Source organism: Pelobates fuscus, chromosome 5 (assembly GCF_036172605.1).
Source record: "Pelobates fuscus isolate aPelFus1 chromosome 5, aPelFus1.pri, whole genome shotgun sequence".
Classification (NCBI taxonomy): Eukaryota; Metazoa; Chordata; class Amphibia; order Anura; family Pelobatidae; genus Pelobates; species Pelobates fuscus.
This window is the reverse complement of record NC_086321.1, coordinates 142,792,795-142,808,859: the sequence shown is the minus strand read 5'-3', so window position 1 is coordinate 142,808,859 and position 16,065 is coordinate 142,792,795. Positions and strand designations below refer to the sequence as shown.

Sequence of the window (16,065 nt, the reverse complement as noted above, 5' to 3'; positions counted from 1 at the left end):
AACATCATCCATATGGATCTAAGCTCAGTGACCATGCGAAAAATGTGAAAGCAACAGAGAGCAGTAACTCATTTTACATAGACACATAAAGCATGTAACATCACTCATATATTTCAAATTTATATTTGATATTTTATTTAAAAGGCATCTGCTATAAAATTTAAAAGAGTTATTTCAAGAAGCCCCAGGAGGATACAAATGTATTTTATACAATAGTACCTAACACCTTAATCTATTGGCAGGAGAGCCCTGATAGTGGCATGCCCAGAAGTGTACTCTATCAGAAGTGTACATCGGATCTAGCCACAAGTTAGAAGTTTCTCTTGATTAATTTTATACCTTGAAGGGAAGTGTTGACACTCTCAGTCTGTCAATGCCCACTATACCTGGTATGACGTTAAAGTGGAGCATATCTACACTACTGTCAATTTTTCATTGGGGGCTAAGCTGCAGACTGCTGAGAACCAAGCATCTCTGCCAAATTATGGATTAACGGTTCAACAGAGATATGGGACGGGACACAAACGGATTCCAGGCACCGTAATTATTTCATGCATTTGAAGTGCTTATGGTGCCCACAGTGTTGCTTTAACTAAGCTCTAGTGGCTATGTTGTTTAGTTAATCATTTTACTAAACGTGCATGTTGCAGTATAAAAATAACTCTTTTATTAGGAAGTAACTTTGAATGTGATCCTGCTGCTTATACATTTACAATGCTACTGCTATAAAAAAAAAAAAAAAAGCTATTTAAATGTGCACATTAAGTTGGAAATATACTAGCTGAGAGTGATGTAGTATTTCACAGAATAGAAACCAGGCTCTCATGCAGGTAAATCGAAGCAGTGTTTTAATCTGAAACTGCAAGTGGTTACGTTCTCTAGGGGTCTGTAGTGTACCTTTAAGAATACTGAGATTGTGAGCGTGAAGAAATTAGTGATATTCTAATGAAAAGAGCCTTTTTTGTTACCAAAAACATAATTTTAATTGGATATATATACAAATATTTAAACATTAGAGCACCTACAGTCACAGCTTTCAGGTCCACCCTCTAAATTGGTTTTCAAAAGCCGTATTGGAATTCCTCTCACACAAGCCCACACAGATCGAGAGGTTAATCTACCTTTAATTTCAATTACAGGGTGTACATTTCCCATAGCTAATAGTAATAACGGATCTGATTTTACATAATATTTAATTTAAAATCGCTACTGAGGATGGACCATTGCTTCCATCCATACTTGATAATGATGAGGATGTAGATGATATTTCAGTTAAAAATTGTTTTTAACTAAATGCATTACTGAAGCTTTACTTTCTTATAAATTGGCTTTACAATAAGACTCCAGCAGAGCTACATTAAAGGACAACTATCACCTCAAAAATGTTTTTTAATATAATATTCCTCTTATCATGTAGTGGAAGGAAATAGATTTTTATTTAAAATAAGTATGTGTAAAAAGCAAAATGAGAAAAACTCACCCCTACCTTTAGTATATGACAAGATCCTTCAGCCTTCAGCCTTATGCATGCTGCATGCACCTCTGTTCGGACAGTGTTCTAAAAACAACTGTCTGTCACTGTGATCTTTCCTGCCTCACTCTCTGCACAAAAGCACCAAAGACCAGAGAGCATGTCAGGGCCACACTGGGGATACAAAGCAGCCCTGGAAAAAAATTCTATGCCAGCCCCATAAGTCATTTATATTAGAAAAAGAAATGTACACTGTGCCATGTATTATCACATGTAATATGCAAGGCTATGTCTTGCCACTCCAGATGATTGAATAATATATGAACATTATGTGTATATTTATTTTTCTAATATAAAATATTGGTCCTTTCAGAGTAAAACATCTAATGATACAGTAAGCATACTCGTATGCAGACACGGACAATCTCACGGACACAGACAAGCTCATTGATTCACACCCTCATAGACAAACAATCTCACTGATATACATAAGCTAATTGACATAAAAACACAAGTTCACGGATGCACACAAATAGGCTCACTGACAGACAATATCACTTACACACACAGACAAACTTATTGGTATACATACACACACACACACACACACACACACACACACACGTAGTACAGACAAACTCTGACACACACATACTCAATACTCAATGAAAGGAATTTCATATTAAAATATTTTCGAGATGGCAGTTGTCCTTTATTTATTGGCCAATCAAGAAGTTGCATTTAAAGTATCAGAAGGTTGTTTTGTCTACCTTGATGAATTTAGATATTTTTGACCTCCCAATTCCAAAAATGTTAAACCTGGAAAATTAAAACTTAAAGGGACACTATAGTCCCCAAAACAACTTAGTTTAATAAAGCACTTTTCAGATCATACCTCTGAATTTTCACTGCTCAATTTAGTGTAATTTAGGAGTTAAATCACTTTTGTTTTTGTTTATGCAGCCCTAGCCACACATCCCCTGTCTGTGACTGACACAACCCGCATGAAAAAAAAAAGATTAATTTTTTTGTTCAGATGTAAATTACTTTAAACGTTTTTATCTGCTGCTCTGTGAATTGACCTTGGAGGCTCCTGTAGTGACAGAGAAGGAGATAAGGAATTTAAAATTAAACCGAATGTACAATAAAGGAAATGTAAATATTAGATGACTCTTTACAAGAATTGTTGAGGAAACCTCTAAAAGTCACATGCAGGGAGGTGTGGCTAGGGCTTCACAGACAAAGTGATTGGACTCCTAAATGGCAGAGAATTGAGCAGTGACACTGCAGGTGCACGATGTATACAGCAAAACTGCTTCATGAAGGGAAAGTTGTTCTGGTGACTACAGTGTCCCTTTAAAAGGTCCTATTCCATAACGAAATAATCTATCCAAGAACTAAAATGATCTGTAGCTAGTTATTTTACTGATATATACAAGGAGATTTTACATTCTAATAATTCTTTTGAATAGAGGACTTAAAGTTACACATCTCAAGAATTGTCCTTAGATTTTCAGTTAAATAACATGAAAGCAACAGAATAAATGGTGCAGGACGGAAAGTTATGTACACCATGGTTTGTAGCAAAATCAAAACCTCAGTTAAACATTCATACATGCGATAAACTGCTACTAGTGCAGATGCTACCAGACAAGTGGATATAGAAACTAATCTGTGAGGGTATTCCTGTTCCCTTAATAAGGTTTCCGGTGGAGACTGTACCTAAAGCAAATCAGACAAGTTCAGTTTAGAAATTTTTAGAAATAGAATTGAAGAGGAAGAGATAGAGTGACCAGGCATTAGAACATTGGAGAGGATAAGCTATCCTTTCCGTATGGCCAATACAGATGGATGCTAGAGATCAGTTCTAAATTCTAAACAGATTGAAAGTGGAAATATTCAGAATGGAGATTTAATACATAATATTTTTTAATTGAAAAACAGATCCTCTGTAAATAAGAAACATAAAGCATTCTTTCTTTTCAATATCTGTTGCCCTAAATGACAGAAAATTCCTGATGTCCAAGGGGTTTATTAACTAAACTGTGAATTATTGTGAAAAGTGAAACCCAGCTTAAAATGAAGAGAGCAAAGTATGAGAATATAGCCAAGATGAGAATATAGCTGAGATTGACAATTTTTCCAGGTCATTTATTTATGTGTGTTAAAGAGACACCCCTCCCTTAGAACAATGTCAACATCTTAAAGGAACACTATAGGCTCCCAGACCACTTGACATAGACGTCTTCATGTCTGAAAAAGGGTTCAAACTCGAGGGAAAAAAAAAAATACATTTTACTTACTTTTTCTCCCTTGCAGCACTGGCCTCTGTGCTGCCATCCTGCCTCTATGGCTGAGATAATCAAGACTGATGATCGCAATGAATCCAATGCTTTCCCAAAGGAAAGCACTGGGAAACTCAAGCTCATGAGCAGCAAAATGCCATGCTGCACCAATCAGATGAATCTGATGTAAATAGCCATGTTTCACTCAGCTACTCAGAGTAACAGCCACTAGAGGTATTTAACCCCTTTATGATCATGATCGCGTCCAGCCACTTTATGGGTAATACATGATGCCTCGATATCGAGGCATCGTGGAATACCCCCCCACATTGCCGGGCACCCGAGCGATCACTTCTGGGTTGCCGGACGTGGCGCCCAGCAGTGTAGGTAAGAGCATCGGAAGCCTTCAGGTAGGCTTCTGTTGCTCTGCCTGTACTGAGTGTTTGATTAAAGGCTTAGACTCGCAGGGATAGGCAACCTTCGGCACTCCAGATGTTGTGGACTACATCACCCATAATGCTCTTACACCCATAATGCTGACAAAGCATCATGGGAGGTGTAGTCCACAACATCTGGAGTGCCGAAGGTTGCCTATCCCTGCGAGTCTAAGCCTTTAATCAAACACTCAGTACAGGCAGAGCAACAGAAGCTTAGAGTAACCCTTTAAGGTGATGATTTGTCCATCTTCATCAGCAAAGAGTGATCACTCAATGCGTTCTCTTGGATGTTTATGGTAAAACTGTACAATTTCTCAACATACTATTGAAATGTATTTCATTTGTTATTTTTTATTAAGAAGAAATATTACATTTTAAGGCACAAGCATTTGGTCATATTGCATTCCCTTTACAATATTGCTTATTTTTCATGAGGAATGTATGACTGGGTCATTTTTGCTCTACTCAAATTATTTCCACTTGTGTAAGGACAGCCATTAACTGTCTTGCACATTTAAATCAGGGTGAGGAACAACTAGCTGATTGCTTCGCTGGCAGCATTCTTTGCAAGGCAGACAAGGCCTTCTAGCTGTCTATAAGAGACTTGCGTTATTCCTAAGAACAAATGATCACAGATCCCTGCAAAATGCTATAGCTACTGAACATGCATAAACAGCATCTCAGTAAACCCAAAGCAAATAAGCAAATTAAATAATAAGTAATTTAGAAATGCACGTATATGTATATTTATATCAATATTTATAAAGCACCAATAAATTCTGCAGAGCTGTACAATGGGTGGACTAACAGACAAATAATTGTTACCAGATGAGTTGAGGGCTCTGTTCAAATGAGCTTACATTCTAGGAGTGGGGTAAAGTGACACAAAGGGTAAGTATAGAAAAGTAGATTGCTAGAATAGTTTTCAATGAGTGCTTATTTGAGTGCAAGGTGCGGGGAAGGAGAGCTGTTAACAGGTTAATTGATATGCTTTCCAGAAGAAGATAATTCTTAATGATTTTTTGAAGGTATGGAGACTAAGTTAGAGTCTACCAGAGCAGGGAAGTGAGTTCCGTAGGAATGGTGCAGCCTTGGAGAAGTATTGAAGGTGAGCATCAGGTGTGAAAGCATGAACAGGGAGGAGGCGTGGGAGGAAAGGAAGAATAGCCTCACCACCGCATTCATTATAGACTGTACCGGGGAAAGTTGAGCATACGTAAGAAGACTGAGAAGTGGAGTGCAATAGTCAAGGCGAGAAAGAAAGGCGGCATGGATCAGCACCTTAACCGAGTCTGGGGCTATATTTTTGAGATGGAAGAGACAGGATTTGATTATCGACTGCACAAGAGGGGTGAAGAAAAGGTTTGAGTCAAAGCGAACACATAGGCAGTGATCCTGCAAAGTAGAGCTTATGGTAGCGCTGTAGCCAAAGGGGAAGTTTGCCGTAAACATGGGCAATGGAAAGGGAGAATGGGGCTGGAAACATGACTATTTGTTATTTCAAGAATGAAGAGGACTGGAGATTGGCTATCTGAGGTGGATTGGAGAAGGATCTAGGATAGGTGTGAATGTGGTGGGAAGGAAACTGCAGATATGATTGATTGGAGAGGGGAGTCTAGGGGACAGACACACTCTACACATACACACACATACACAGTCATAAATACACATAGCCATTAGCACACATGTCCACACACCACACACACACTTAATCTATCTGTATGTGCCTACAGATATCCCTGTCTAAAACCATTTAATTTTTACAACAGAACATTTGTTTTCATTTTTTGTTTTCATTTCTGTGTAAGTTTTGTATCTATTAAAAGAACTACAATATATAAATATATTATAAGAACACCAATTATCATAAATTGCCCAGGCGTCCATTAGCACAAACAATAGCCGTGTGCAGGCTGTGCTAGGGGAGCTGATCAGAGAGTACTTTCTTCTAAATGAGCCTTCAATTCCAGCCTCATCACCAGTCCTTACTATCTATTACAATGCAGGAAGGAATACAATTGTTCTGAAACCAACTAGCTAATTATTTGGCACAGGGCAAGTCAGAAGCACATGTAATATTTATTTTAGTGGGTCTCAATGATACAAAGTAAATGTTTGTTGAAAAGGGAGTAAATAGAAGACATTTGTTTCAATATTAGTCTCATTTTCCTCTCATTATTTTCATGAGGACAAAGTGAATAAAGTCATTAGCGAGCCTAGCACATCTGGTGTTTGCAAATTCGAAATATTCTGAGCCTATTAACCCTTGTAAAAAAGAAGATTGGCAGTATCTTTTACTAGCCATACTGTGTTTTGATCGCCCTACTCCTCTGCAGCAAAAAGGTTAAAGGAAATCTATTGTGTTAAAAACGTTTGCTGTTTTTTTTTCTTCTTTTCTTTTTACTTCATATGTTTTGATATTCAATTATTAATAATCTGAACCCCGCTGACACTTGCATAATTGTACATTGTAAAATGCACTCTGTCACTTTCGGGTTGATGGCACATTTTGAAAAGAATCGAAGTGTATCAGCCCGTAGAAGCTAATGGGAGAACTATTTACCTGAAGTTTCCACTTATTGTCAATATACATCTTTCACAATCAGTTTATCTATATTAAATACTCAGAAGTAAAAGACTTTCTTTAAATAAAAAGCAATTTCTTTTAGTTCCGAATTTACAGAATATATAATGCCAAGTACCCAATAGCATTATGTACATACATCTTGAAAAAAGTACGTGTGTTGAAAGAAGTATTAATCTCACTGGGTACCTGTGATGAAACGTCTTCTCTGATCAAGCAGATACTATTCGCACATAATGTACTTTTCTTTCTATGTTTATGTATCTGTTTAAACCTCTGTTCATGGAATTCTTCACCTATATTTCCTCTAAGCTCACTTAGGACTTTGACTTTAATTATGCAGTTATCTCTTGTGGCAACTAGGTTTGAGTTTTTGGTACCGAATCTATAGAACAAATGGAAATATTGAAGATCTCTTGGTATGGGGCCATTTTTGCTGGTAAGATAGACAACACGGGGTTGTAGCACCTTTGATTGAATTCATATTCCAACAGCAGAACATAGAGAGATGAGAAATATTAAAATGAAGTGGGCTGCAATATAGGTAGATGTAGATGCCAACCATCCAACTTCTGAATAATGATGAACTAATGGTGTTGATCCCTAATATTTTACATCTGTGAATCTCAATCCACCCATGCCAAACCCAACCAACCTCAGAGATCCAGTGATCAGGCTGCTCCTTTTCACATGATGACAGAGAAAGATGAGGAGAACTTTTTACTCAATACTAAAGCCAGAACGGTCACTTTTAGGGGTAACTTGGGATTTATCCTTTCATTCTTAGATTTCATGTCTTACCCTCTATTACATGCACATGTATTGTGAGATTTTCCACATCCCCAAATGTCTCCTCCTTACTGTTTCAACATGTCCAGAGAACATGACTGAAAATATACTTACTATCTTTGGTTCTCTGGTCTCACAATGAGAAAACTCTTGCTGTCAGTAAATATTCCCCACTACTGACCTCTCCAATGTCCTAGATCTGGTGGAACAAATCAGTTTGGCACACTCATTAACTAACCGTGTTTTGTTCCTCCAAGTCAACTTTGATTCCAGTTCCAGTTTTTGTCTAATATTTAATTTAAATGCACTCTGAATTCACTTTGGATTTCTGACAATACTGTTACATAATACATGAACTCTACTTACATTTAAATGCCATTGTACATGGTCCCTCACAAGGGGTAGCTATCTAATTCTGCTAAAATTATATATTTTTTATCGAGGTGGGAATAGTATGTAGGCGTCTCCATCCCAGAATGCTATGTGTTCATACAGACCAGAAAGCAAATATTGGGGCAGGGGCCATACCAGCATGACCAGCATACTGCAAAGGTGAAGGAAACACATGGCAACCAAATTAAGATGGCGGATGCAGCATGTGCTAATGACTCCAGCAGCTGTACACTTGATATCCTGACAAAGCTGGACAGGCTTTTCAAAGACTTCCGGCGCAAGCTGGAGCACAGGCTGCACCAACCTGTCCAACAACAGCCGAGTGCAGTCTCCCCCGAAGACCACCTCCATACTCTCAAGACCCTAAGATGGTGGTGAAGCGTGCACACGGCGCCAAGGGGACAGGCATCAGTCTGGCACATTGCTGATGCTGGAGGAGCGCCTAAAGATTCACCGGAGCACAAGATCCTACCACTTACTCACCCAAGCCTGTTTTCTGCGGGGCTGGAGGGCCTGCATTGCCACTATCTGCAATGGAACTATGCTCTGCCTATGGAGGGCATAGGATGATCTGGGCACATGGACTGGCCAGAATACCACTCTTGGTCTCTCATCTTTTCCACCTTATAGAGCTCACTGTCCTATGGTTCCACACTCCATAGTGTTTCCTGCTTTGTGGGCTGTTGCCTTGAACACTTTATGCTGCTTTTAGGTTTTTCCCACCACTTTGGGGAACTTCCTGGGCTATCACTCTGCTATCTCTCATGTTATTATACTGTAACAATCTGTGGACCAACTATAGTGCATATTGCTTGTTTTATATCAGTCTACATAACAGTCACACTCAGCATTATGCTCCTTCTTGTGTCTATATCTTTTATAATTTGCTTTTACATAAAATATGTGCAAATACTTTATATGCCATGACTCTCTAAAACCATGCGTTCTAATAAGCCGTTACTCCAGCTGTTGTGACGGAGTAAGCCTACTAACTTGCACAGAAAGTGAAAGAATATTTTAGATTTAAAAAAAAGAAAAAAAAGAGCAAATATCAGGTAAATATATATTTTAATGTAAACATTACAAAGATGTAAAAATTAAGCTTTATTTCTCATAAACAACCTTGTTATCTATTCATTTGTGAATAGAAATTCCACTATAATGATTTATGGTAAATATAAATGTAGTGGCGATTTGAGAGGGCAACAATCTGAAAGTTGTTTGCAACCAGCACATGGTCCACCATCCTGCCAGCCTTACATAAATTTTCAAGGTTCTGTACAATTTCCTGGTGTATGAAGAGAGACATATTTTTTTAAATAAATTAATAGTGTTATATAATTATGAAAATAATTACATTTAATATATTTTTTAATCTTTGCTGACAACAGTTATTCAAAAACTGTCATTTGGCCTTATTATCATTACATACCGCTTTAAAATATTAAATAAGTTTATTAGCAACTAATTGTGATATTTTCAAAATGCCTGTTGTGTTTCTGGCCCTATATACGGTATTTGTATGTTTTGTTCTATTTATATATTCCAATTCACTGCTGCTGAAGCATTGTCTACTAATCTTTCATTTATATCTTAACAAAATCTAATGGTACTTTTCTTCTTTAAGATAAGAAAAACGTATAGTTGTTAGCTTAGATATTATCTGTTAAGCAGAGAGCATTTGGAATAGAAAGTGTGTTTTTAAATAAATTAATTTACTATAAATGTACAAACAAAAAACTTTATTTGAACAAGTCTTTGATATATAGAAAAAAAATATGCTTATATGATTTATACCTCTAATCACACCAAGCTTTTAAATGAATGCATCATATTTTAATTAGGTTTTACATAATTGTATAATTTAAAGGCATATTGGTATATTGTAATAATTGTTTTTACCTAAATTGCTCATACATTGATCCTACATGCTCTAGCTGTCTGTAAAGAAACATAAAATGTGACGGCAGATGAGAACCATTCGGCCCATCTAGTCTGCCCAATTTTCTAAAGAGGTTGTCCGATTAGTATGGTATTTGGCTAACTATGGACAGCTACTAGTAGGAATCATAAAGGAAAATGACACCTGTTACCTGTGACAGTACTGTGCATGACCACAAATTTGTTGGTCTTGACCTTCAGTATACCTTCAGCTTGGTGCCATTTGCCCTAGCACCATCATGGAGAAACAGATGCTGCTACAGAGCCTGCTTGTTCACACTGGAGCCACTATTGATCTTCATTATATCAAGAACGTGGTGTTACTTGCCTCATAGATTTGCCAGTAATGAGCATCAGCTCCTTCCCGTTAAAGTATTTGGCAAGTCATCCTTGATGATTTGGTGTTTTGAAGCTCTTTCTTGCCTTGGACCTCACACACGAGAATGTATTTCCCCAGGGACATTAAAGGGACAGGCATCACTTTGAGACAACTGTCTCATTCAAAATCTTTAGCTTTGAATGAGACAGTTGCCTAACTCTGCAGGATGAAAGAAAAGCAGTTAAATATGTTATCGAATTATTCATTTTTACCAGCCAATCAGTGCCCTATCCCCAGGAATGCTAGAAAAGAACATTGGGATTGTCGCACAGAGTTACACAATATGATGAAGTGGTCTGGGTGTCTATAGAGTCCCTTTAAATAGGGATACTTACAAAACATGCATCCTATAAAATAATACTATTTTTAAAGCTGCCCTATAATACAAATTACTAGTAAAATACATTTTAACGATTTTTCAGAAAAAGGAATTTATTTTCAGAATTTATTAAGTATATCCATATATTTAGTGTTTTTTACTGTCTTCAGAGTGGACATTAAAATTGTTTGAGTTCATGGTTATATGTCAGGTTGTAAGCTGATAAAGTGAAAAGGATGGTTGTAATTGTGTGCACTCAACCCTGCAGTTTCTAACAAGGTAATTCATTGTAAAATGTAGCAGATTTTCAGTCCATGCTGCTGTTGCCTATAACTAATGGAACATAAACTTATCTTTAATCTTCTATTGCTCATAATAAATATAGCTCAAGAATCCCCATGAAAGCACCATAATGAATCAATGCCATAGACATCAGAAGCCATAGGGCAGAATTCTGGAGGAAACTGTTTAGGAACGTTCAATCAAAAAATGCCTTCAAAATATTACATGAGCTATGCTATGTTTAAACCTGCTGTGCCACAAGGAACAATAGTATATTGGAAAGTTGCTAAGAAGTTAGAGGGAAATTTTCATTTTTTTTTAAATCAATGGGGACATGTATTGTATATCCTTCTATCTTCTCAAAATGGCAACAAGCAGCACGAGACCACCTCTAAGGAATTCTACATTGTTATTTATGAAATAAGTATTTTTGCAAAGCACAAGGGAGTCTGTTGGAAACTGCAGCAGAAGACATGCAGATTATTGATTTTTTTTTTGCGAGTGTCTGTGTGCTGGGCAAATCACTTCTACATCATCATTTACTGAGCTTTTTAACTATTAACACTGCAGATCAAGTTTCATAAACATACAGAGAACAATAACATTGTCTGGCGCCAAACACATTAAAAAAAACCAATGAAGATAGTGTACTTGGGACCCCCATCGTAATGTAAATAGGTCCCAGAAGCATGAACAGGAAATAAAAGAATCTTCAGTGATGGACCCATTGCCTAATGTTGCCAACATATATCCACATAAATCGCAGCTTTCATTTGTAAAAGCATGTCCTTGGTATGATCAAGAGACGCTGCACCAGAAGTGCTTGTATTGAGGTTCATAGTTTCCTTTGGAAAGCAATAAAATATAACATCCCATCGCAGCAGGAAGAGCCGCACAATGTACTAAAAACGTCGGGGTTCATTATTGTTTGTTTAAGAAGGAATTATGAACATTATAACAAAGAGAGGATCCTATTCTCTGCATCATTTTAGTTAATATGCACTGGCGTGGCGAGTCCAAACAGTAACATTTTATTTGTTAAATTATGCCTGGGACTTAAATACATCTTGCATCTTGTCATTGGCTCTATGTCAAAATGTTTATTTAATTATCTATAGAACGAAACTGGCTTAATCTGCTATGCATTTAGAACTCTTAAGACACACACAAAGCAGGTATCAGGGAACACGTCACTCAATTATCCTTCTTCCATTCTTTTTCTGTACAGGAGGTTTTATTTCTTTCATTTGATATATATTCTCTTTTAGAGCAGTAAAAAGTTATAATATTTCCGTAATGTATGACCTGTTATAGGTTTCTAAAATATTAGGGTATTAAAAGTATTCCCAATAATAGGCTATTGTTAAAATTGTTATGAGAGCAATTCTTTTTGGATTGAAGAGTCTGGTCAAGGAACTGTCGTCTGGAGCACCGGCTTAAATGACGTGAAATCCATGCCAGCAGCAGGGATTTAATTTGACGGACATGTAAATGGTTGGAATACAGTGATCTGCAGTACAAATAACCTAGCAAATAAAAGATAAGCACATTTGAGAAATTGTGTTTTTTTTGTGTGTGAATAAGACCACACATTGTACACGAGAACCAGACTATATCATAAATCGATAAGAATTCAGCGACAGTCAGAAAATATATTAATATTAATATATTGCTTGCTTTAGTAAACTAATTAATTGTAAACTAAGAGGTAAATATCCATTTCCACTTAACATTTTTCTGTTGGGTGAATTGTACAGATTTAAACAATATGAATTACAGAATGTTTTGGCAGTAGAACAGTTAATCCTTGCCAGCATGCAGAACCATGGTTTCTCTCTAATTCCCTACCCAGAAAAGCTGCCACTTTTCAAGTGACTTCTTTATTGAGCCAGATGGCTGAATGCTCTTGGCAGTTTATCCCTAAACTAGGGACCCATCACCTGTTACCAGTGTTTGTTATTGCTAGAAGCTCAGCTATGAATTAAAGATATTGGATTTTGTAGATCAATAGTCAAGGAAATTGATCCCCTTGGGTTCCGTCACATACATACACTTGTCAAGACCATCAACGTTTTATACATCCCTGTGACTTTGATAAGCAAGGTCTGTTGACATGTTGTAAAAAAGAGATTGCCGTGCAATTTATTTACAAATTTGGAATGGATCATTTCCAATCTTAGTCTCATTCCAACACTCAAACCTTCTTAATAAAAAATAGCCAAATAATAGGTTCACATAACTCTTTTATAAAGCTATGGCTTTACGCTAAAATACAATACATGAGCTTCTGTTAGCATTTGCTTGTTAAATCAATGAAAAATGAGATGATAGGTAAAGGAATATAATACAGCAGGATTGAGAAGGTAATACTATTGATTGATGTTTGGTGGTTTCATTATATAGGATGAGGGGATAAGGTTATATGATTTTTTTTTATATATACTAAAGATGTCAGGTGATTGATGAAAAGAGTCAGTCTCTGATCGGGAATAAAAGTGTGAATACAAAAGAATAATCATGTATATTGTATTATATTTTATGCTTTAAGCTGGGTTAGTCAGTGAATGTAATGTAACCTCTATAATTTTGTTTCATTTTATTTTGAATTTACTGGCTGAAGGAAGTTTGCTTTCTAGATTGCTAATACTATATGCATATGATATATTTCCATCACCCACCCATAACCAAACTCACAATTAGTAGGTAGTACAATGGCCACAGCTCTTAGTAAAGGGACACCCTCAGCACCATAACTTATCTATGATCATTATGGTGCTAGGGATTCAACTATCCATATCTTCCCTCAGTCTATTAATTATAGCTGCAAACATGTTGTATGTTAAGGTACATAAACCGTAGTTAGAATTATTTCTTTCATATATAATGTCCTTAGCAGTGCATAGATGTTCGCAAAATATTTGCGATGACTTAGAAAATGTTGTATAAACTACTTTCCAGAGGGTGTCAAGTCCCACAGGTGCTATATGCTATAATACAGTTGATACCTGCACCGTTCCTGTGGAACTCGCTTCCCTCCTCCGTTAGATGCTCAACCAGTCTCCACTCCTTCAAAAAATCATTAAAAACCCACTTCTTCATAAAAGCGTATCAATTAAACTGTTAATAGCTCCTAACTGATTCCTCTTCTGCAACTGTCACTAGTCTAATACTATTTATTGCTTGAACAAGGAGCACAACCACAAAAGTATATAGAAAAATATGTTTATTACATGGGTCAAAATAATAGGCTCTCATAAACAGTATCAATGCATAAAAAAGACAATAAATGTCCAATAAAGAATACAATGCAATATCTATAGGTTCTTAAGTTGCATACAAGCAAACTGCATAATGCATAAAAAATTATATATGAGTATACAAGACAGCTATATGAGATGCCAAATTCAATAACCCCCCAAAAAATGATAAATTACACAAAAATAAAGACAACATACCAGACCTAGTAGAAGAAGGACAAGAGTCAACCAATACACCCCCCTAGTCTTATACTATCCTTACCTTTTTGTGTCATTTTACCCTACTCCCTCTAGCATGTAAGCTCATTGAGCAGGGCCCTCAACCCCTCTGTTCCTGTGTGTCCAACTTGTCTGGTTACAACTACATGTCTGTTCGTCCACCCATTGTAAAGCGCTGCGGAATTTAATGGCGCAATATAAATATAATAACAATAATAATAATAATAATAATATGGGAAATATCACAGGGAGGAGCTTTTTAGGGCTTCGGAAACATTTTTAACTTTTTAGAAACAGGTTTAGAAATCCTTAAAGAATTGTAGCTGGTACCTCTTCTTTTTACCTTCATTTCAAGTTAAGCTAACATCATTCCACAAGAACAGTGCAAAAATGATGGCCCTGGGTATCTGGGCACCTCATATAACTCTATTATTCCCCTTAACTGGGGTGGAGACAGCACACCTTAAGGGCCTGGGTACAGGCAGCATAGGAAATAAGACACATGAAGATTTTCATTTGTTTCAGGAAACAAAGAAACATATTCATACCAATGCTTTTATGGCCTGGAGTTCTTCTCTTCTTTTCTGGTCAAACATACATGACTGCCGCCGCCGACTGAATAGATATCGGCAAGTTCATATCTATTGAACCTTCCCCTAACTCCTCTGATCCTCCTTTCACCAGCACCTCTTTTTCTCTTTATTCTTTTTTCATTTTCTTTCTTGTTTATGCTTTCTGCTTGGTCGATATCCAATTGCTACCTGTTCACCTCTTCTCCCTAACTTTTTAAAATATCTTATAACCATTCTGCAAGGAACACAAATACGAAAATTGAGATAACAATTGAAACTGTGTGTCTAACTGTGGACGATATCCCATGAGTTTCACTACTATTTAACTATGTACACATTTGAAAATAATTGGCTCTGGCCCCACTTTGCTTGTTGTATCTTATGATGATACTAAATATTGGGAAAGGAGTTGATGGCGAATAACCTCTTATTTTTATCTGTCTTGTTTGTCTCTCATGCTCCTTGGTATTTTAGCATTTTATTTAAATTATTTAACATCCTATTTAAATTATTAAACAGAAGACTCCACACACGTAAAGCACTTCAGTTTGCTGAGGTGCTTTATATGTGAGAATACGAACATTTTAATTGCAGTTTAAAAAAGTGCTGGATTCGATTGGAAGTTGGCACTTTTATAAATAATTGCAAAAATGCCTCTTTGGTGATTTCTTCCAAGTCACAGTGAGTCTGCGGGCAAACATCCACAGGGCTTCGTTTTTTTTCTTGTTTTCGATTTTTATTGCATTTTCGCAGAGGATTACAAAACAGCAGAAATAGCATAGGCATTATATTTTTTGAAAATTATCTAATGCATTAACAACGAGGGTCAAACCTTACCTAGGGTACCTCTTTAACCCCTTAAGGACACATGACATGTGTGACATGTCATGATTCCCTTTTATTCCAGAAGCTTGGTCCTTAAGGGGTTAAGAAGTGATTACAAGCCAAGACTTCGCTATTTAAGTCTGTTTATTAAAGAATTTTTGTGTTAGGCTGTTACATGTGCATGTGAGTTGACGTAGGCAGAATACAGAAGCCTGTATCATGATCCGACTTGGCAGTCAACAGATTGCTTAAAATAGTTTTCAAAGGATACAGCTGTGTATACTTTTACTATAAGGTGGTATTATAATACTA

At 36.7% G+C, this 16,065-nt stretch overlaps 1 protein-coding gene across 4 annotated transcripts in view; it reads right to left on the bottom strand.

The window, feature by feature from the left end:
* MMP17 (matrix metallopeptidase 17) overlaps positions 1-16,065 on the bottom strand; it is a 163,388-nt gene that overhangs the window by 88,655 nt on the left and 58,668 nt on the right. The window lies entirely within an intron of this gene.